The sequence below is a fragment of the Macrobrachium rosenbergii genome, chromosome 59 (genome assembly GCF_040412425.1).
Source record: "Macrobrachium rosenbergii isolate ZJJX-2024 chromosome 59, ASM4041242v1, whole genome shotgun sequence".
Taxonomy (NCBI): Eukaryota; Metazoa; Arthropoda; class Malacostraca; order Decapoda; family Palaemonidae; genus Macrobrachium; species Macrobrachium rosenbergii.
Window position 1 is genome coordinate 39,472,543 of NC_089799.1, and position 19,140 is coordinate 39,491,682.

The 19,140-nt window shown below is 38.7% G+C and overlaps 1 long non-coding RNA gene across 1 annotated transcript; it reads left to right on the plus strand.

Moving 5' to 3' along the window:
- Positions 1-6,492: 6,492 nt before the first annotated feature.
- LOC136837402 (uncharacterized) lies at positions 6,493-16,958 on the plus strand. Its single transcript, XR_010852689.1, has 3 exons — positions 6,493-6,983; positions 10,258-10,500; positions 15,854-16,958. It is a non-coding gene; the product is annotated as an uncharacterized lncRNA (long non-coding RNA).
- The last annotated feature ends 2,182 nt before the right edge of the window (positions 16,959-19,140 follow it).

Genomic DNA, 19,140 nt, shown 5'->3' on the forward strand with positions numbered 1-19,140 from the left:
TGGTAAAACAAAGGAAGCTTGAGCCTTTGGATTTCTGATATTGCAACCACATGCTGACAAGTGTTTTCTTTTAGAAATTATTAATAAAATCTTGGAAACTGCAGTTCTCCCTGGGAACTTGCACTTCTTGCTTATTCCTGTAATTAGGCCCTTCAGGATCACTCCAGTTATAGGCCAGTTGCTCTAACTGGCTGCATCTGTAAATGAAAACATGATTAACGCTGTTGATTTAGTGACTTGGTAAACCATTGGTATATTTTTTGTTAGAGATTTCTTGATTCCACTCAGCATCAAGGAATTAATGAACTGTAAAGTGAATATAAGGGGAAATACAAGATTTATAAACTCCCATCCATCTGATAGGCTAATCAAAGTGAGGATAGGAAACAAAATATCCCATTCATTCAAGGAGGAACTCCAAAGGGTAGTGCCGAGTAACATGTTTTGCCGTAGGTATAATTGATATCAGTTATGTTATTGAACATCTGTTAAATGCTCTATTATTTGTTCCAGCAATTTATGTAGTTAGATATGAATCTCATGATGCATGCTGACCTTTGCAGAAATGTATGAATGCTCAAACAAACTGGGCAAATATGAATGCATCAAGTTTTCAAGTATTAAAATTGGCTGTCCGTTTCTCAAGAATCCTAAAACGAGACTACTAACTGAAATTAGAAGGAAATATATGACCATGAGAGCAAGAAGTAAATTGTTTAGGCATCGACTTTTCACTCTAAGCTTACAGGGGCTACTCTTGTCAACAATATGGGAATTAAAGATGATAAATGTAAATATCAAGAAAGATGTCTAGTTATAACTGGCGAGCAAATAAATCTGAAGCTCGACAACTCCCTGTGCCAATCTAAGCTAGATTGTGGATGTTAAATATACACCATGTCAATCAAAACTTTTGGATGTTCATAATGCAGGTATTCGAATCTGTTCGGGCTTTCAGGGTATCTCCAGTAAAAAGAAAAATATATGTAATATTTATGTAGATACTGGTGAAAGCAATCACAAAAAGCTCGAAGACAATTTCAAATAGGAACTAGAAAATTCTGCAAAAAGATTGAACCATATAGGTGTAACAGATTTTCGCTTTGGATAATTCCTAAACCTGTATGTAAGAAATTATATAAATACAAACACACAAAAGAAGAAATTAAAATTAAATTTCTAAAATATAAAATACATTAAGGCACCATAAGAATATGTACTGATGCCTCTAAAGTACCCAGAGGAGTGGCATGCACTGCTATTCATACGAAAACCGTCACATCAGGTTTATATCCTTGTACTGCTGTCCTAGTCACTTTTTTGTCTCGTCATTGAATGGTTGAAAGTACCCTGGTGCTTAGCTTTTTGTCCTAAATTCCATGATGCATACAGTCCTTGCTCAATTGCTAACAAGAGGACAGAGACCACTTTCAGGAATGTAGGGGAGCTGTAACAATAAATGCCTTGGCTTTGCTGCTACCCAAGCTTTATTCAGCGCGAACACCAGTTGACATTAAAATTCTTGGTACATAATACATTCTTCCCCTCTAGATGAAAAGGCCACCACAACCCACAGAAGGTTGTGTTGTAGGATAATGTTCAATGCCATATATTAACAATAGTTTTAAAACAAAGTACCAGTATTGCACAATACAGCAGTTAGTTTGAACCCGTGATAAAAAATCACAGCCATATTGGTCTGGAGTCATTGGTACACAAATTGAACTTCTTACAACAGAAGTTACACTCTCCCTTTCCTCAGATTGTGGGTGGGATGGTGTGTCCTCTGCCTCTTGTGCCGGGTACGGCAAGAGTTCCTGATCTTCAGTGGTAATAGTTGTAGGATAGTTGATCTACCCCTCGAGACATTTTGGGGGTGTGGGGGGCCAAATCATATCCTGAAACTGTTGACTCGTGCATCCTGATGTCTAATGTTGGCATATGTCAGGTTCACATTCAAGAGGTCGACTTGATCTACCAGTGGATCATTCTTACTTGTCTGAATAAATCTCAAAAGCTGAAATATCTTGAATAGATGTCATTCAAAACTGTAGTCATGGCCAGTCAAAGTATATAATCACTACTGTCTTATTGACATATGGACTAAATTTGGACATTTAAGAGTGCTGAAATATCTTGAATAGATGACATCTAATTTTTTATTCATGGACAGTCAAAGTATGTAAACACTACTGTTATTGACAATGGACTAAATTAAAACATCAAGAGTAGTGAACACACGTGTGAAAGAATGTGCTACAAAATAAGGAACGATGTATGCAGCCTCCGGGTTTGGTACCGTTCGGTTATGGGCCGGAATTGTTCTTGGGAGCGAGAGAGAGAGAGAGAGAATAAATGTTTATCCCACATCAAAAATACATTAAACATTTTATTAAAATCCTTAAGCATGACGATTCATTTTCTGTTTGTGTGTGGGAGTGCGTCAGTGTATTCACTCTTTGTTACAGCTTTTTGAATATTATGGTAGGATGTTAAGAAAAAACATGGCATATAGGTTGTTGGTTGAAGAGTTTTTGATTGCATATAAATTCTACAGTATAAGATTTGTGAAATAAGAAGGAAAAGGAATTCTTCACATGAGGAGCAAAAGATTCACATCAAGTCAGCAGAGCTATAAAAGTTCAGTGTAGGGACTGTGGGGAGTGACTACTATGCAAGACACTGAAGTTAAAAAGATCTTGACAATATTTTAGACCATTTATGGTGCAATTTAAAAAACTCCTTTATAAATAAGAGATATCTTTTTGGGGAGGCAAAAGTAAACTCAAGCATGGTCTTGGACTGCCATAATTTTTGAATAAAGCTAAAAGCCTGGTCTTTGGTATTGATTTTTTTCCCCCTCTGACGTCTAGCTGACAAAGTAGGTTTTGTGGCAGACAACAGACGGGTAAAATCAAAACTAAAATAAGATGATGGACATACAGAACAACAATACTGAAAACACAAAGTGCTTTAGGTATATTGTGCTTACCCTCCAATAGGACAAAGTATTCTTAGGGAAGTACGATAACATTTTTAAAAACAGCGAATCCAAGTTTTAGATGTTCATTGTTAAATACAGTTTTTTAGCAGCCTCCATTAAAAATTTGTATAACCATAGAGGTGTTTTTCACCTAAAGATAAGTCATACTCGCTGGGATTTGATTTAATGATTTGGAGTATTGTCTAAAATGAATGATAACAGAAATATAGGGAAGTACCTTAGTTATTATTTTTTTATGATGGCTGATTTTCCTTTAGCAACTAATATCCGCGGAATGATTGAGGGTTCTTGTTCTTCACACGAAAAATCTTTATTATTTATATCTTAGCTTCGTTTCAAATTTTACTTATACTGTTTCTTTTTGTATAGTCTGAATTCCACTTGGTTCACCACACTTTCGGCAAGACTAGTGGTTTTCAGGATGGATGGTTGTTATTTTATTACATAAATAATAACCAGTCATCAAGGTCTCCTAATGTAGGCTACTTCGTCGCCAAACAAAAGTCCATTTCACAGTTCTCCCTCGAATGGAATGTGCAAGTGTACGAATACTTTTTAGAGGGTGAGGCAGGTAGTGACGATGTTTTTGTCTCAGTCTTCTTCATTTTGATACACAGAAATTTTTTGATCAACTGAGAGGTCTATTCATACGCCAGTAGATATAGGACCCAGGAACCTGGGGTCAGCTACAACCGAACCATTAGAACTAGGTCCAGTGAGGCAAAAAATATGTGAATAGGCTTCTAAGCCACTGGAAAATAAAGTACATAATGCCAAAAAACAAATATACCATGCGGAACATGGCTTTAAAATGTCTTTTCATAGTGTAACGATGATGAATCTTTTTTTAGGTGAAGCAACTGATGGTGCAATAATAAGCAGGCTATCATCCTTGCCTGGACCTTTGTCATTTCAGTTTTTGTGGAAAAAGTAGAAAGGATAAATACTTGGAGTAGGCCTACTTGTAATATTATCAACTTTAGAGCTAAACATATAGCCTATATTAAAGAGGAGAATATTACATTCAAAGAGCTACATATTTTTGGGGCTTTTAAGATCTGAAAGAAGATCAAATGAAATATTTAAAAATAACTTTGCAAGCGATTTAAACAAATTATGAAGTATACATTAATGGCAATTGAAATATGTTTAGACTAAAATTACAGTATTTTAAGTTATTCTTTTCTTTTTGTAATCTTTTTTCCTTAATGATGATGTGAATCATCATAGAGAGAGAGAGAGTGTGTGTGTGTGTGTGTAAGGAAAACGACAAGACCATCGAACTGTTTGCACAGTTCTTTGCAGCAGCGTCAGACCAGTATTCATCCTGACCGAGCGTCAGACATCAAAGTTTAATGATGACGATAGACCTTCGGATGGAATTTGATTATTTCTCTAGAGGGATCATTGAACCTGAATCTTTCCTGGTTCTTCACTTGCCATCGTTTGCATTCCTTATCCTTCGTCACTCTAACGTTTAATTAGTGAAATATAGTGCGCTGGTTGATCATACCATTGGACGATATTAAATGATATCTCCACCGTCAAAAATCAAGTCTTCTTAAAGCACCAGCAATCGTCGCACCTTTAACCTGTAGCAGTCATACCACTGATTGAACTCTTTAAAGATGAATAAGTACCGGAAATCACACCCTTACCGGTCTAAGCATTAAATACCCTATATCAAAATAAACTCCAGTGGTCTGTCTCTCATCATATTCACATTTGGAATCTGCTTATTAGATTTTTTAAAAATCATGATTAAATCCAAGTTCGAGGAAAACAGTGAAGAAATATAGCAACTTAAAATAACGCTCATACAACGTATGCATATGCGAAGATATAAAACTCAAGAGTTCATTCACACAAGGAATATCTTCACACAGCAGCCAGAATAGGCTATCACTTCTCCCGGTGTGTGACGCAATCCGAATAAAAAGTTCAGCTTTATTGGGTCGTTGACCCAGCGTGCGTTGCATAATTGTTTGCAATGGAAACTACTGTGCTTAGATCTGTGTTGCTTAGGCCAAACTTGGGATACGAAAAGTAAGGTACATTACGTTCCTTTTAACTGAATGCAATCAATGAAAAATGGTTCTGATGGTTTTGCTTGTGATAAGGATGGAAGAAAATTGTGAATATGGTTTCATAAAAAATGAAAACCCACACAGCTAGAACACACAAGTTACATCATTCATATTATATATATATATATATATATATATATATATATATATATATATATATATATGTATATATATATATATATATATATATATATATATATATATATATATATATATATATATATATATATATTATGTATATAGTGATTGGATTCACATATATACATAAATTCTATGGTGGATATATACATACATAATATTTGTGTGTATATATATACGCAAATATTATGTATGTATATAAATCCATACACACATATATACAGTATATAGCCGTACTCTCACTCGTTATCAACCTACAAAATTAAAATGGCATTACAAATCTTGTAATAAAATTCTAAATAATACAACAAAAATTACTATAAAAATGATAAGAATACGTTTAAATGATGGCTAATCAAATAAATGAATAAAATAAAATAAGGCAAAATACAAAAATTGAAGTCACAAAAACGGAAGGTACAAAGGCACAACAAATACACTAATCAATATACAAACCAGTAAAAAGCAGACTAAAAACACGAAAGTGAGGTTACAGCCACATTTCTAGCCAAAGAAGGCTTTCTCTGACCAAAGGCTTGTTGGTATAGGGTCTTTAATTTTAAAGAAATTACCTAATTTATTTTGCAAAGTGAAATATATTTTGATACCTAGCTGATGGTAACCAATGGACAAAATAGAAATTAAATGCTTTTTTAAATCGCAGCTATGAGTATAAGTTGAAGGTAAATAAATAACAGGTTTCTTTACATTAGCGGAAGTTTCGGGTTGTTTGTTTACACATAATTTCGGAAGCTGGAAGGTGTAGCTCATGACAATGAGATGGAGTCAGGCGGCAGTCTTCTTCTTCTTCTTCTTTTTTAACGTGCTTTTTTCCCATTTGTATGGCAGTCTTGCCGGATGCAACTACGATGACGTTTCACAAGGGGCAGGGAAGGGTTTAAGTTCCGCCGCCGCGTGAACAGACCCTATCTATATTGACTCTGGTTTCAGCTAGAGATAGCAGAGCTCAGTAACAGTAAAAGGTGTAAGGGAAATCACTTCAAATTTAGCAAGTAGTAACACGGTCATTTTCATGATTAAATATTAGTATTCGTAATGCGTTAATTTTTATCATAAAAAAATAAGTACAGTAGCTACCTTATAATTTGCAGGTGGGAGCTGGACATAGGTTTGAGATTTTATTAAGGGTAAATAACCAACGTTTCGTTTCTTCGCGCAAGATTAAGATGACGGGCAGGGCAGCCGATCGAAACTACAAAATGTACCCCATAGCCAAATCAAAGTCCTTCAAAACAAGGCATCGTGCTTACCCCATACAAATGGGAAAAAAGCACGCTAAAAGAAGATTGAAGAAGAAGACTTAGAACAGATTTGTAGTGATTAAAGTAAATGACGTGAGAAACAAAATCTCTGAAACGAGACCTTACAAAGAGCGTGAAATCGTGATCAACGAAAGGAGGAATAATACACAACGCAAAAAACGAGGAATATTTGTGTGGACACGGGACAGTCGGCCGTGTTAATCTGCACCTGAAGATTATTTTTTATCTTTTATTAGACCATATGAAGATTAGCGAGATCAGTCGGGAGAACCCTACGCAGACGGCGTCGCGTCGTAAACCTGTGCTCGGAACTGTGTTGTCAGTGGCAGCCAGACTGAGGAAGTAGTTAGTCAGTCAGTCAGTGTTAGCCTTCAGACTGAGTTTAGACGCTGGTACTGATGCGGACTTCATCGCCAGTTGCACTGACGAGTGAAGGAGGACCTTCGAACTGGAGCTGAATGTCTCAAATGGGTATGGTTTCATGTAGATATAACGACCTCTGCAAGTGTTTATGATTCAAGTAGCCTGTGTTCGTGAAGGCTAGCCTACCCTACTGCAGTAACCTAGACCTGTAGCCTAGGCGTCGTAACTAGGGAAGCAGGCTGACGTATGTGGCAAGAAAAGCCTAGCGTAGACTGCCCTCAGTGTGGGCAGGCCGTTTCAGTGTGTTGCCCTCCTGTGGCAGGGAGGGTAGGGCAAGTTAGTGGGTAGGCTAAGGTGACGACTTCAGAACTGGGTACCCTACCCTGCTGGTGCCCTTTGTTGATGGTTTGGGGTATTATTTTGTAAGTTGCAAATGCACTATGCAATTGTAACCTACATTTTTGAAATGAGCTCTTGACCAAATTACGACTTATAAGATGAAAAATACCAGCCCCCCGCCCCCCTCCGTAACTAATACGGCAAACTGTAACCAATAAACGCCCCTATGTTACGTGGTATTTTATACTGACAACTAAAATTTTACTGTCTTTTGTTTATATCTTGTTCATATTTTTGTTAGGTGATGTGTTTTGTTTATGATTATGACATTTAGCCTACTGTCTGTTGTTTGTTGACGATATTTACTGCCTTTTTGTGTTGTTACGTCCATCCCGAAAGGGCTGGTACTAGCCTAGCCTGAGCACAGCTCTCATCTTGTATGTAAACTGGTATTTACTGAACCAGGGGGGTGCAGTAGACCCAGGCCTAGTAGGCTAGTCCTCGGTTGTTATGAATTTTCTGTAGATGACTTCACCGGGGAAAATTGGATTTTTCGGTAATTCTAAGTACTGGCTCCGCGACTGTTTTTACCTTGGAAACTTTTTTTTTCTATACTTTTAGGGCTTCTCATACTGGCCGTGAGTTTGTTTGTTGTCGGCCAACTGTTATTTGTCCCCTAACTGTACTCAACTGTAAAGGGGGACTGTGGGAAATCGGGGGTAGAACTATACAGTAGCTCCGCGGCGGTGACTGCCTTCTAACTTAACTTTTTCTACGTTTTTTTGATTGCTAATTATGAATTTACCTTTAATTTTTGGCACTCAAGTGTAATTAACCTGTAATTAACCTCTGAAGTCCATCCAACAAGGGGTTTCTATACGTGATCTTCACAAGACAGGGCACGGGTACGTCAGTTTTGAACGGTTCATATCCCGTCCGGCAAGTGCAATAACTTGTTAACGTAGGGGTCCCCCCCCCCCAGCCAGTACTAATCACGGTGAAGGGACATTCCATTTGACCGATAACAAACAGATGCATCGCCAGTATCAGAACCCCTAAAAGTGTAGAAAAAACCAGTTGAAAAGGTAAAAACAAGCGTGGAGCTCAAATATAGAATTACCAATTCGGGGTTTTTGTTGTGGGGGGGGGGGAGGAGAACACAGAAATGGAGCGGACGTGTTTACGTTGGGGAGGGCCCCTCTGGAGGGGAAAAACGAGAGGGAGCCATTCGCCAACAGGAGGGAGTTAGCCTAGGTTAGCCTAGCCTATGTTTTACAGTAATAGTCTAGTGAGCCTCCTGTTGGAATGGGTTTTTGGGTGAGGAATAGTTAGGCTATGTGTGAAATACAGGGTTGCACAATTAGCCTACTTAACCTTTAAAGGACAGGCAACCTCATGTGAATGTCTGTAACAGGTTTTAAGTGGTGGACAGGCTAACTCATATGAGTATTAGTGTAAAGAAGTTTATTATTGTTATCTTTGTAATGTTTGTTATAGTAACGTTTTGTTGTTTCTTATTTGAATTAGTTTTATATTTCCTCTATAGTTGCTTTATCGTTTCTGGCTTTGCTTGTTGTTAGCTGTTAGAGTCTCATGAGGCTTAGGAAGACAGAGTGCAGTTTTCTTACTTCATTAACACACTAGTAAAATAATACAGTGTATATGTACAAGTTGAGTAGTATGACTACGAATCGAAGCATGAGCCTTTCTTGAATCATCTTAACCCACAACTGGTGAGGCTCTCGACCTCACTTTGCTAAGGCTCTCAGCTATTCTCTATCTCTCTCTCTCCCTCCCTTCAAGCTTGCTTTCTTGAAGGATCTTCAAAGGAAATGTCCACCCTACCAGTAGGCTGACAGTTGCTTCTGTTCCGCCTTGTAGTCGTCCTTATTGGTTGAAGATTATCTAATGATGTCCCTTGGGTGTGATTAATTGACTTAATTTCTCTTTTGTGGGTGGGACTAATGATGTCACTGGAAGTCTTCAGGTTCCGGCAAAAGTTGAAAGGTCAGGTCACAGGTGAGACGGGTAAGCAGTTTTTAATGGTTGCGCTTAGATTATTCTGGCACCAGTGTTTTGGCTGCATATTCACGACACTTCCTGATCTCTGATCTCTCTCTTTCTCTGTTTCGTTTCTCTATTATCCATTCTCTCTCTCTCTTTCTCTGTCTATCATTTGCTGGTTAAGATGAGCGACGACCAGAGGCAGTACCCACCTGCAGTGGCTCTCTTACCAGGTAAGGAAACAACAAGTATTGTACCATTGCTGGCAACTTTTCTGCTATCAAAGTCATTACTTTCTTAATGTTTTGAGGTAGAACATGTCCATATATCCCACCTCCTGTCAGTGTGGTTTCAGCTATGTAATTACTTGTTAAGTTACTTATGTAAAAATAACATTTTTATAATAAGATAAATTTTATATATACTTACCAAGTAATTACTGAATCAGAGCCCTCCCCCCTCCCTTCACATGGACATCAGGACAAAAACGATTGAGCTCTCTGCCACGTCATTCCTTTCTTTACCCTGAAAGTGGGTGGGGTCTAGTCACCTACACTAGGCAGTTGAATAGTTACCACAAATTTTGAATGTTTAGGCTGCCATGGTTGTTAAACAATAGCTATGTAATTACTGTACTTGGTAAGTATATATAAAACTTTATTTTATTATAAAAATATCATATGTCATCCTTCGTGGTAGGTTCTTGTAAGAAAAATGTTTCCTTTTTCACATAAAAATAAAAGTAAAACCTGATTGTCTAAATAAAAGTAAAACCTGATTGTCTGGCTGGGTTGCCATGGATATCTGTTAGCCAATTGCACCCCTTTTCAACTTTTGCTGTCAATGATTTGAGTGCTGCGTTTTGGTGTATAAGATATAAGAATTAGTTTTGTTATTAATTTTTCTTCTGAGGATTTTTTATGCTAATTCCTATACTTTATTTTGAAAGATTGTGCTCTTTTTGATTTTATAGGGAGAAATATCAGTGTAGAAATGTAAATAATGTTTGGTTGTATGTAATTTTGAATAACTATTACAGATGTTTTTACAAAAATGGAACCCTACACACAACGAAAGCAGAATTTACATAATTTCCATTTTGGCTGCAATGGAAAAGACAGATTTGTTGAAATCAACAGTACCTAAGAAGATTAACTGATACAAATGAGGACTCTGCATACCAAGTTGTAATAGAAATAGCAAAACAACAGTTGGCAGTGAATGCTACTGTGTTGTCTGCACTCAGTCCCTATTGGAGAATCTGATTAATGAAAATCCCCAGGTAAGAGTTTTGTTTTGCAGATTTTTATTTGCTAGTTTGAAAGCTGAAACATTTTGTAAATAGGTCAAGTACAGCACCTTAGAAGGTGACATGTCAAGTAATATTTGTTTTGTTAAAATAGGTCATTGTATGGTACCTTGAAATTTTTACAAATTTTTGATTGATGTCAATAAGTCATAATTTTACCGGTGCTTTACTTGCTGTCCATATTTGGAAAAAGAAGAAAATGCAAAATAAACTATTGTCCCCTCAGAAATACAAACCATTACTTTTATGTGGGTGTTAAGGGATTTGACAGAGAGCATAAAACCTTGATTCAATCCAAGAGTCATACACTGTTTATCATTACATAATAATTTGGGTTAATTTTTGTGGAATTTTCCACTTATGGTGAAATTTATGGGACCTGATAAATAGGAGAAGGTATCATAGCTGGGACTTGGTTTATATCTTAAGCTAATACAGGCAGTCCCCGTTAATTGGTGGGGGTTCATTCCTGATGGCATGACAATAACTGAAAATCGTCATCGCCACCGTCGGAAACGGAACCCCGCCGATTTTCGGTTATCACCGATAACCGAAAATCAGAGATAATAGCGCTGATCCCCAGTTATCGGTGTCGATATCCAGTTATCTGCGCCCGATAACCAGGGATTGGCACTGAAAACCCAGTTATTGTCATCGCTAGACAAGTGCCATAAAACTGGATCGCAGATAACTGGGAACTGCTAGTAGTGAACTGTGGTAGGATCAATCAACTACCCGATAATGTTTGAACCTTGATAGCTCAAGGGCGAAACTATTCTGCATAGCTAGGCCATGGATTCCAGGGTGGTCTGGTTGTGGGGATAGGACTCGGCATTCTGGCCAGTTTGCCCATAATATGATTAGGGTGGGGATGATTGTATGCTTGTAATACTCTCAGCCCCAACAAGGCGGGTTTGGCTTGCACTTGGGCCCCCCCTGATCCCAACCCCTTGATGAGGTGGGGGGCTTAGGGATCCACTGCAGGAAGAGTACAGTACGCTCTTTTACGCTCTCTTAAGCAAGGGGAGAGAGGGGTTGACCATAAAACAAATCTATTGGATTTTATTATCCTTTTATTGTCTCCAACACTATGGGTTCACCTAAGCCTTTTTTTGGAATAATGACACAAACTCATTGATTCAAGTCCAGAAGTCTGGCAGTTGAACATCCCATATGTGCAACGGACCAGAGGCACGGGACTCCTTCCCCAGCTCTTTGAGACTAGGAAGAGATTCCCAGGTGGGTAGAACTTCCAGTCAGTTCAGATATTTACCCAGAATCCACCCTCCAAAGGGTAAGTAAGTCTCTTATGGAAAGAATGAAGGATTGTATTTGTGTAGGAACAAATTGCAAATTTTAAAGTAATTTGCATTTCTCCTAACATATAAACCTGAAGGCCTTTACATATATGGCCCATCTCAGCCACCGCTTATTGTGGTACCTGGGCCAAAAGGCAAAGTGGAGTGCAGACCGGCAGGTGGGCGGGGCTTTCCCCCTCCGTACCACGTGTAGTTTAACAACCTTGTTTGAAAGTTAACAGCTGTTCCAGCTTGCGTTCACAAATTACTTTAAAGTTTGCAATTTTGTCCTCACTACAATTCTTGGTGAGGGTTGTAATATAGAGCAGTTATTTATCTCTGTTAAGGAGGCCTGCCTCCTTAACAGATTTTAAATCCTATAGATGTGCAGTATGTGTATATAGTTTATATATGAATATTCAGATATAATTATTATTTATATAATTATTAGATATTTGGTATATGAAACTATTTTTTCCTGTCTAATTTTATTATAGCATCAGTAACCTAGATGTTGTGATGCGAGTTATAGTAACCATAATCAATCAATTTTGCTAGATTTATTTACAAAATTTACAGTCAGCGCAGGTTAACTCAGAACTCCTGCATACAGTAGCTAGCCTGCCTAAGAATAAAATCAATCAGTTCCCTATCATTTGGTTTTGGTGATCATCGTACTTACACTAGCCTATAGATAATATCTTGATAAATTATTCTTACAGCAGTCTTATGACAGTTCCTTTAGTAGTATGACAAATGCACAACAAAATACTATGAACAACGCAGAACAAGACCAGATTGGTATTCTCTTTGTAAAGCTTATGTTATGAATTACCAAAACTGTCCAGCTTTAAGTATTTTCAATCAAGTGTTACCAGATAAACACTATACATGAAGTCCAATGGTCATTAAACAATTACTGGAACTTTGTACACTCCAAGGCACTTTTGTCCATTACCAGTAAAGTTGGACTTGGATCATTGTTCCTCATTTTCCTCATTACATAGTCTTTCACTTTATATACAATCCCTGTCTACAATAGTAAGTTTTAATTGAAGACCTTTTAAATGTCAGACTGCACAATAAGTTTCATCAACATTCCAAAAGACCTTACTGCAGTCTGTCTTAAATATCGGCCAACAGTCTTGTGGTCCTACAGGCCAGGGCTTTATCTGAGTGGCGTAGGCATGAGTCTCAACACCTACAACTTTCTACCAGTCTTCTTTTGGGCACCGGCAACACTTGCCTGCCTTCAAAATTCTTCATCAAATGCAGCCAAATACCACTTCAAGGTGATCTCTCTCATCACATCAGATGTGCAGTGAGAAAGAACCCCATTAGGCCTAACAGAAGTGAAAAAAAAGTCATAAAAAATTTTTATTAATCACTTGTAAAATATCAACAACTGAGTTAAATAATTTTTATAATTAAAAATGATTAATCAAAGTTTTCATACAAAAACTTAGGCCAGTGTGCGGCCACCACACCAGGACAAACTGAAGAAGTACTTGACATACTTTGGGAAGATGTCGAGGAGTCAGGTCTGCAAGGTGATGGCAAAAGGCCATCATGAGGACATTGAACAGTTGACCTTGATCTGGTTTCATCACCAAAGGGCTGCTGGCATGAATATTTGCGGTGCCAAGTTAAAGGCTGTAACTGTGAAGTTCACAGGCCTGCATGGGGATTTGGGCTTTAAGGTGCTCGAAGGTTGGTTGTTTAAGTTCAAGATTTGGCACGGGGGTTCTGATAAGAAGACTCATGGCAAAGCTTTTGATGCATCTGTAGAGGGTTTAGAGGAATTTCACCAGGCATTGCCAGACTTGATGAGAAAGAAGACCTTATTTTAGGGTAAATCTGCAATGCTAACAAACTGGATATTATATTGCTCCAAACCCACTAACACTTTGGCTGATGAGAAGGGAAAGAATTTGCATGTTTGAAAGCTTTCCAAGCATTGCATTTGTGCTTTAAGTGCAAATGCTATTGGTGCTCACCATTGCAAACCAGTGGTAGTTGGACATGCAAAGCAACCATGTACCTTGTGTGGGTTGATGATAGGCTGCGAGTGATTTGGTATCATTCAGGAAAGGCTTGGTCCACCTCCAAAATGTTTCTGACTGGTCCATGATTAATTTTGTAAAGTAGTTCTTCATCATCAGACAGACGACCTTGGAATTGCTAGACATCGGGTGAAGGCTCTGCTTCCCATGGACAGTTCACCTGCACATCCTAAAGCAACCCAGTTGTTTGGCGGTGGAGGTCGTATTAGGGTCATGTATTTGCCTCCTGATACGATTGCACTCATTGAGCCAGTGGCCCAAGGTGTTATTGTTGCAGTGAAATAGCTGTACCAGGGAAAGTTCATGGAGGACGTGTTAGTAGTGTTGGAGGATGAGGGGGAGAAGGAGCAAGGCTTGGATACTTATGGGAATGGACACTGGAGAATCTTTATAGGTACTTGCATCTACAGCTTTGCAGATGCTTGGAAGGATATCAACATAGAGATAATGAACCACGCTTGGAACTGTACGCTGAGTCAAATTCGACGACTTCCGTACCTAACTCGTTGCTGGAGGCAACAATGTTCCTGAGGAGGATGTACAGGAGTGCCTGGGTTACAGCTGTGGCAACCCTGGCTTCCAACTTCTGTCTAGCTGCAAGATAGCTGCTGCAGTTGCTGCTAGTGACAAGGAAATGCGTGATGAAGCTGATCTATTCTATAGAAGGAAAAGAATTTACTGTCAAAATCTTTCCAAGCAACGTGTGTTTGCTTTATGTGCAAATGCTACTGGTAGCCATCATTGCAAACCAGTGGTAGTTGGACATGCAAAGCTACCACATGCCCTGCGTGGGTTGTTGGATAGGCTTCCAGTGATTTTTTATCACTTGGCGTCGGTCTGGTTCACCTCCAAGATTGTAACCGATTGGTTCTGTAATCACTTTTGTAAGGAGGTTGTTCATTATCAGGATGAGGACTGTGGCATTGCTAAACATCAGGTGAAGGCTTTGCTTCTCATGAACAATGCACCTGCACATACTAAAGCAACCCAGTCAGGTGGTGACGAAGGTTGTACTGAGGTCGTGTATTTCCCTCCTAGTATGACTGCACCCGTCGAGCTAGTGGACCAAGGTGTTATAGTTGCAACAAAACATCTATAGGTATATCAGAGGAAGTTCCTGGAGCAAGTTGGAGGACAAGGAGGAGAAGAAGCAAGGCTTGGACACGGTGGGGTGGGTACAATTGACACTGGAGAATCTTCGGAGGTATTTGCATCTACAACTTCGCAGATGCTTAGAAGGGGCATGAACGTAGAGACCCTCACCCAATCCTGGAACCATATGCTGAAGGGAGAAGAGGGCATGATGGACTTCCAGGGGTTCAAAGTGGACAATTTCTCTACTCAGCTCGTGACTGGAGGCAACAGCGTTCCTGAGGATGACATAAGGGAGTGGGTGGACGACACTGGTGGCTTATGCTCAGTGGTAATAACAATAATAATATAATAATAATAACAGCAGCAACAACAACCTAGCTTCAATTTTGATTGTGAATATTCATGACATCGTATGAAGTGCTTCCTCGACTTATGGTGATTCGATCGTATGGTGCTTTTCAGCGCCACTAATGGCATTTTAATTGATGGTGCTAACAGAAAGAATAGGCATCAAATTAACAGCACTTGCAGTGCTGTAACTTGATGCAACATCAAGTTATGGCACTGTTAAAGCGCCGATAATGGCAAAAATCGACTTACAATGGAAATCAACTTACGGCATGGCGGCTGGAACGGATCCCCACCGTAAGTCGAGGGGGCGTGCTACTGTACTGTGCTCTACTATACATTTATTGTGTACTTTACTAGTACAATATAGTATTGCATTTTTATACTATTTTCACACTGCAAGTTTTATATATGATTAATATTTCTTATTTTTCATGGCAAATAATTTGTTATTTTTCAATTTAAATGAATGTGTAGCAAATAATGTTGCATTCTTATATTGAATTAGAACTTATTTTGCAGGATTCTCCAGTGATATACAAGATTTCTCCAGTCATTTCACACGGACCTTATTTATTGCTCCCTCTAATCAGGTCGCTAATATATGTTGGAAATGTCTCATTGCCTGTTAAATATGTAAAAGACATAATGACTATTCTAAGAGAGCTTCATCTGGAGGCATCAGGTTTTGTCGTCACTAATACGGGAAGTGAAGTGGAATGCTTAACGTGGGAAAATCATTTTGAGCACTTTATGAAAGGCCTTCACGTCATGTGCAATAAGCAGCAGTGTACTGACTTGTCAATATTTGTTGACAGCCATGTGATTAAAGTTCATAAATTAGTTCTTAGTTCATACAGTGAAGTGATACATTTTTGTTTGACGAGAATAATAAAAATCAAGGTGTTGCACCTTCCTGGTGTTTCTCTCAGAAGTGCTCACACTCTTGTTGGGTATATGTATTATGGCAAAGGAATGATACCATTAGCAAATATTGAAGAATTCTCCAAACTTTGCAAATCAATACAAGTGAGTAGACTAACTAATATACTACAGATGCAGCATTCTGAAACTAAAATCCAAGACAGAAACTCTGAAAAAAAAAAGGTAATGTGTTTACTACGATGGAGCCAGAAATTGCTCTGGTTATGAAACGATTACTGACGTTGTTTGATGTAAAAGGTAAGACAGATCTGACATTAGTTGTAGGAAATAAAAGAATTTACACTCATAAATCTCTTTTAGGCATGACATGCCCAGTTTTTCATACTGTTTTAATGGAAGAGCATTCAAATGAACAGTCAGCAATACTTCTTTCAGATGCAGACCCAATTTCAGTGACTGCGGCAATTACTTTGCTGTATAATGGATCTTGCTTAATAACTAGATCTCAGATGAAAAGTGCAGCCTCATTCTTAGACCCAGGTCTTTTTAAATTACATATGAGTGGTGACACATCATTACAGACTGATTCAAGAACAGAACCGAAAGGTTCAGTGGACAGTGATAAGGATTTACTGCGTAGTCCTGAAAATAAAATAAGCTCTCCACAAAGACGTGTCATCTTACGGGGTGGTAACAGAAAATCAGAAGTTACTTTTAGTGACTACTTTGAAAATAGTTCAAACAGGAACATGGAAAAACATGGAAAAGAAGTTCATCTCTGTAGTTACAAGGACTCGGCCAAAGCTGCAGTGGATGAAGATGTGCAGTTATCAGAGGTAGGTAAATGTCTAGTAAGCATTTCATTTGGCTTTAAATAATTTGTGCAGAGTAGATAGGCATGTTCATATATTTCAGGCTATATAATTACGACCGAGTCCCCCCAGACAAAGGTATGGAGGAGCCTGAGGAGACATGGTGCCAGAGAAGTACGTGCGATTGATACAGGATGTGTGCCGGAATGTGTTACCAGGTGAGGAGCAGTGTTGGAGACGGAGGTTTTGAGGTGAGTAGGATTACACCAGGGTCGGCTCTTGGCCATTTATTTTTAACATAGTGATGGACGTTATCATAGAGGAAGTAAGGAGGCAGTACCAAGTGGAACATATTGTATGCGGATGATATTGTCCTGTGTGCAGAGAACTTGGGGTCTGGAAATGAAACTGGAAAGATGGAGACACAAGTGCTGGGGACAGAGGAATGAGAATAAGTAGATCTAAGACAGAATATATGTGTACCACCAATGATGGGGTGATAGGAAAGTGTTCAGCTTGGAGAATCAATAAGAGGTTTGAAAACTTTAAGTATTTGGGATCCTTTATTAATGCTGGAGGCATATGGAAGAAGAGGTAAAACATCGGGTACAGGCAGGCTGGAACAACTGGAGAGCGGCACTCTGGAGTTCTTTGTGACAAAATTACGCTGAGTTAAAAGGAAAATTTCATAAGACGGTGGTAAGAACAGCAATGATATATGGCACGGAAACAGCAAGCTTGAGGAGACAGAGGAGAAGAAGATGGATGTGGCAGAAATGAGAATGCAGATGGATAGCTGGGGTGACGAGGAGGATGGGATCCAGAAAATGATTACGATGGGGTCTACTAAGGTGGTGGAAATATCAAAGAAAGTGCAGGAGGGGCTGAGATGGTATGGACACCTGTTGAGAAGGAAGGAGGACCACGTTGGTAGACATACTATGGATGGAGGTCCAGGAAGAAGAAGAGGAGACCAAGAAAGGATGGAAGGACTGTGTGAGGGGAGACCTGCGTGAGAAGGGAATTGATGAGGCAGAAGCACAGGATAGAAATAGATGAAACAGCTCATCGAAACGGCGACCCCATATAAAAATGGGAACAAGCTGGGAAGAAGATAATGCGTATCTGAAAAGTTAAGTTTTTCAGGCTGCATAGCACACATCCACAAGTGAGGTATCATATGCACTTTACTGCCCAGTAATTGTTAGCTAGATGGCAACTAATATATAGAATCTGCATATGTTCATTGCAATCATATTTTGAAAGGACAACTGCTATTCTCTTCTAAGTCTCTCATATATTCTTCATTCACTCAACTCTGTAAAGCTTTCTGTTATGAAGAATTGAAACTTGTAATTTGGGGTAGACGTAAAAGAGTATTTCTGCTAAACTGCTATCTTCCAAGAAATATTCCTATTCATGTACACACCTTTTATGCAAGAATGAGGCAAACCTATCCTCACCCACTGTTAATGTTATATAAGAAGGGTCCCCAAGGTTTTACGACGGGGCTCCGTTTATACCATGCCATTGTGAACTCCGTAAAAATCATAATGAACATCGTCGAATCGTCAAAACCAGTAAGAAAACCTTACTTAATGTCGGTATTGAAACGATGTAAACTGCATTATTATTGAAGTTTACATCAAAAACCTTCAATTATGCAGATGTTCGCTATTTTAGCCATATTTTTGGCTGGATCGGCGCATTTACGCCAGAACTCTAGAACATATGTCGTAGTTGTAGTCAATTTCTGATGAATATATTTGAAAAGCGCTGTAACCTTCGGAACGCTGTAAGCGGAACCGCCGAAACTGGGACTGCCTGTATAGTGTTTTCTTTTTGATAGTGTAGCTACTGGTTCATCCTCTGAGGAGTTGACTCTTCATGGTCCTGCAGAGGGTTTAGCTTCAAGATAGACTGACCGATTTCCAAAGAATTTCTTCACAGTAAAACCTCCCGATTCTATGGCCTCATGATTTGGTGTAGAAAGATGAAATTATTATGGATTTCTCCGTGAATCCATATACACATTATTCGTGGAAAAATTTGCCCATTCGTGGTATTTAAATGAGAAATGCACTTTGTGAGTAAACTATTAAAATACTCAGA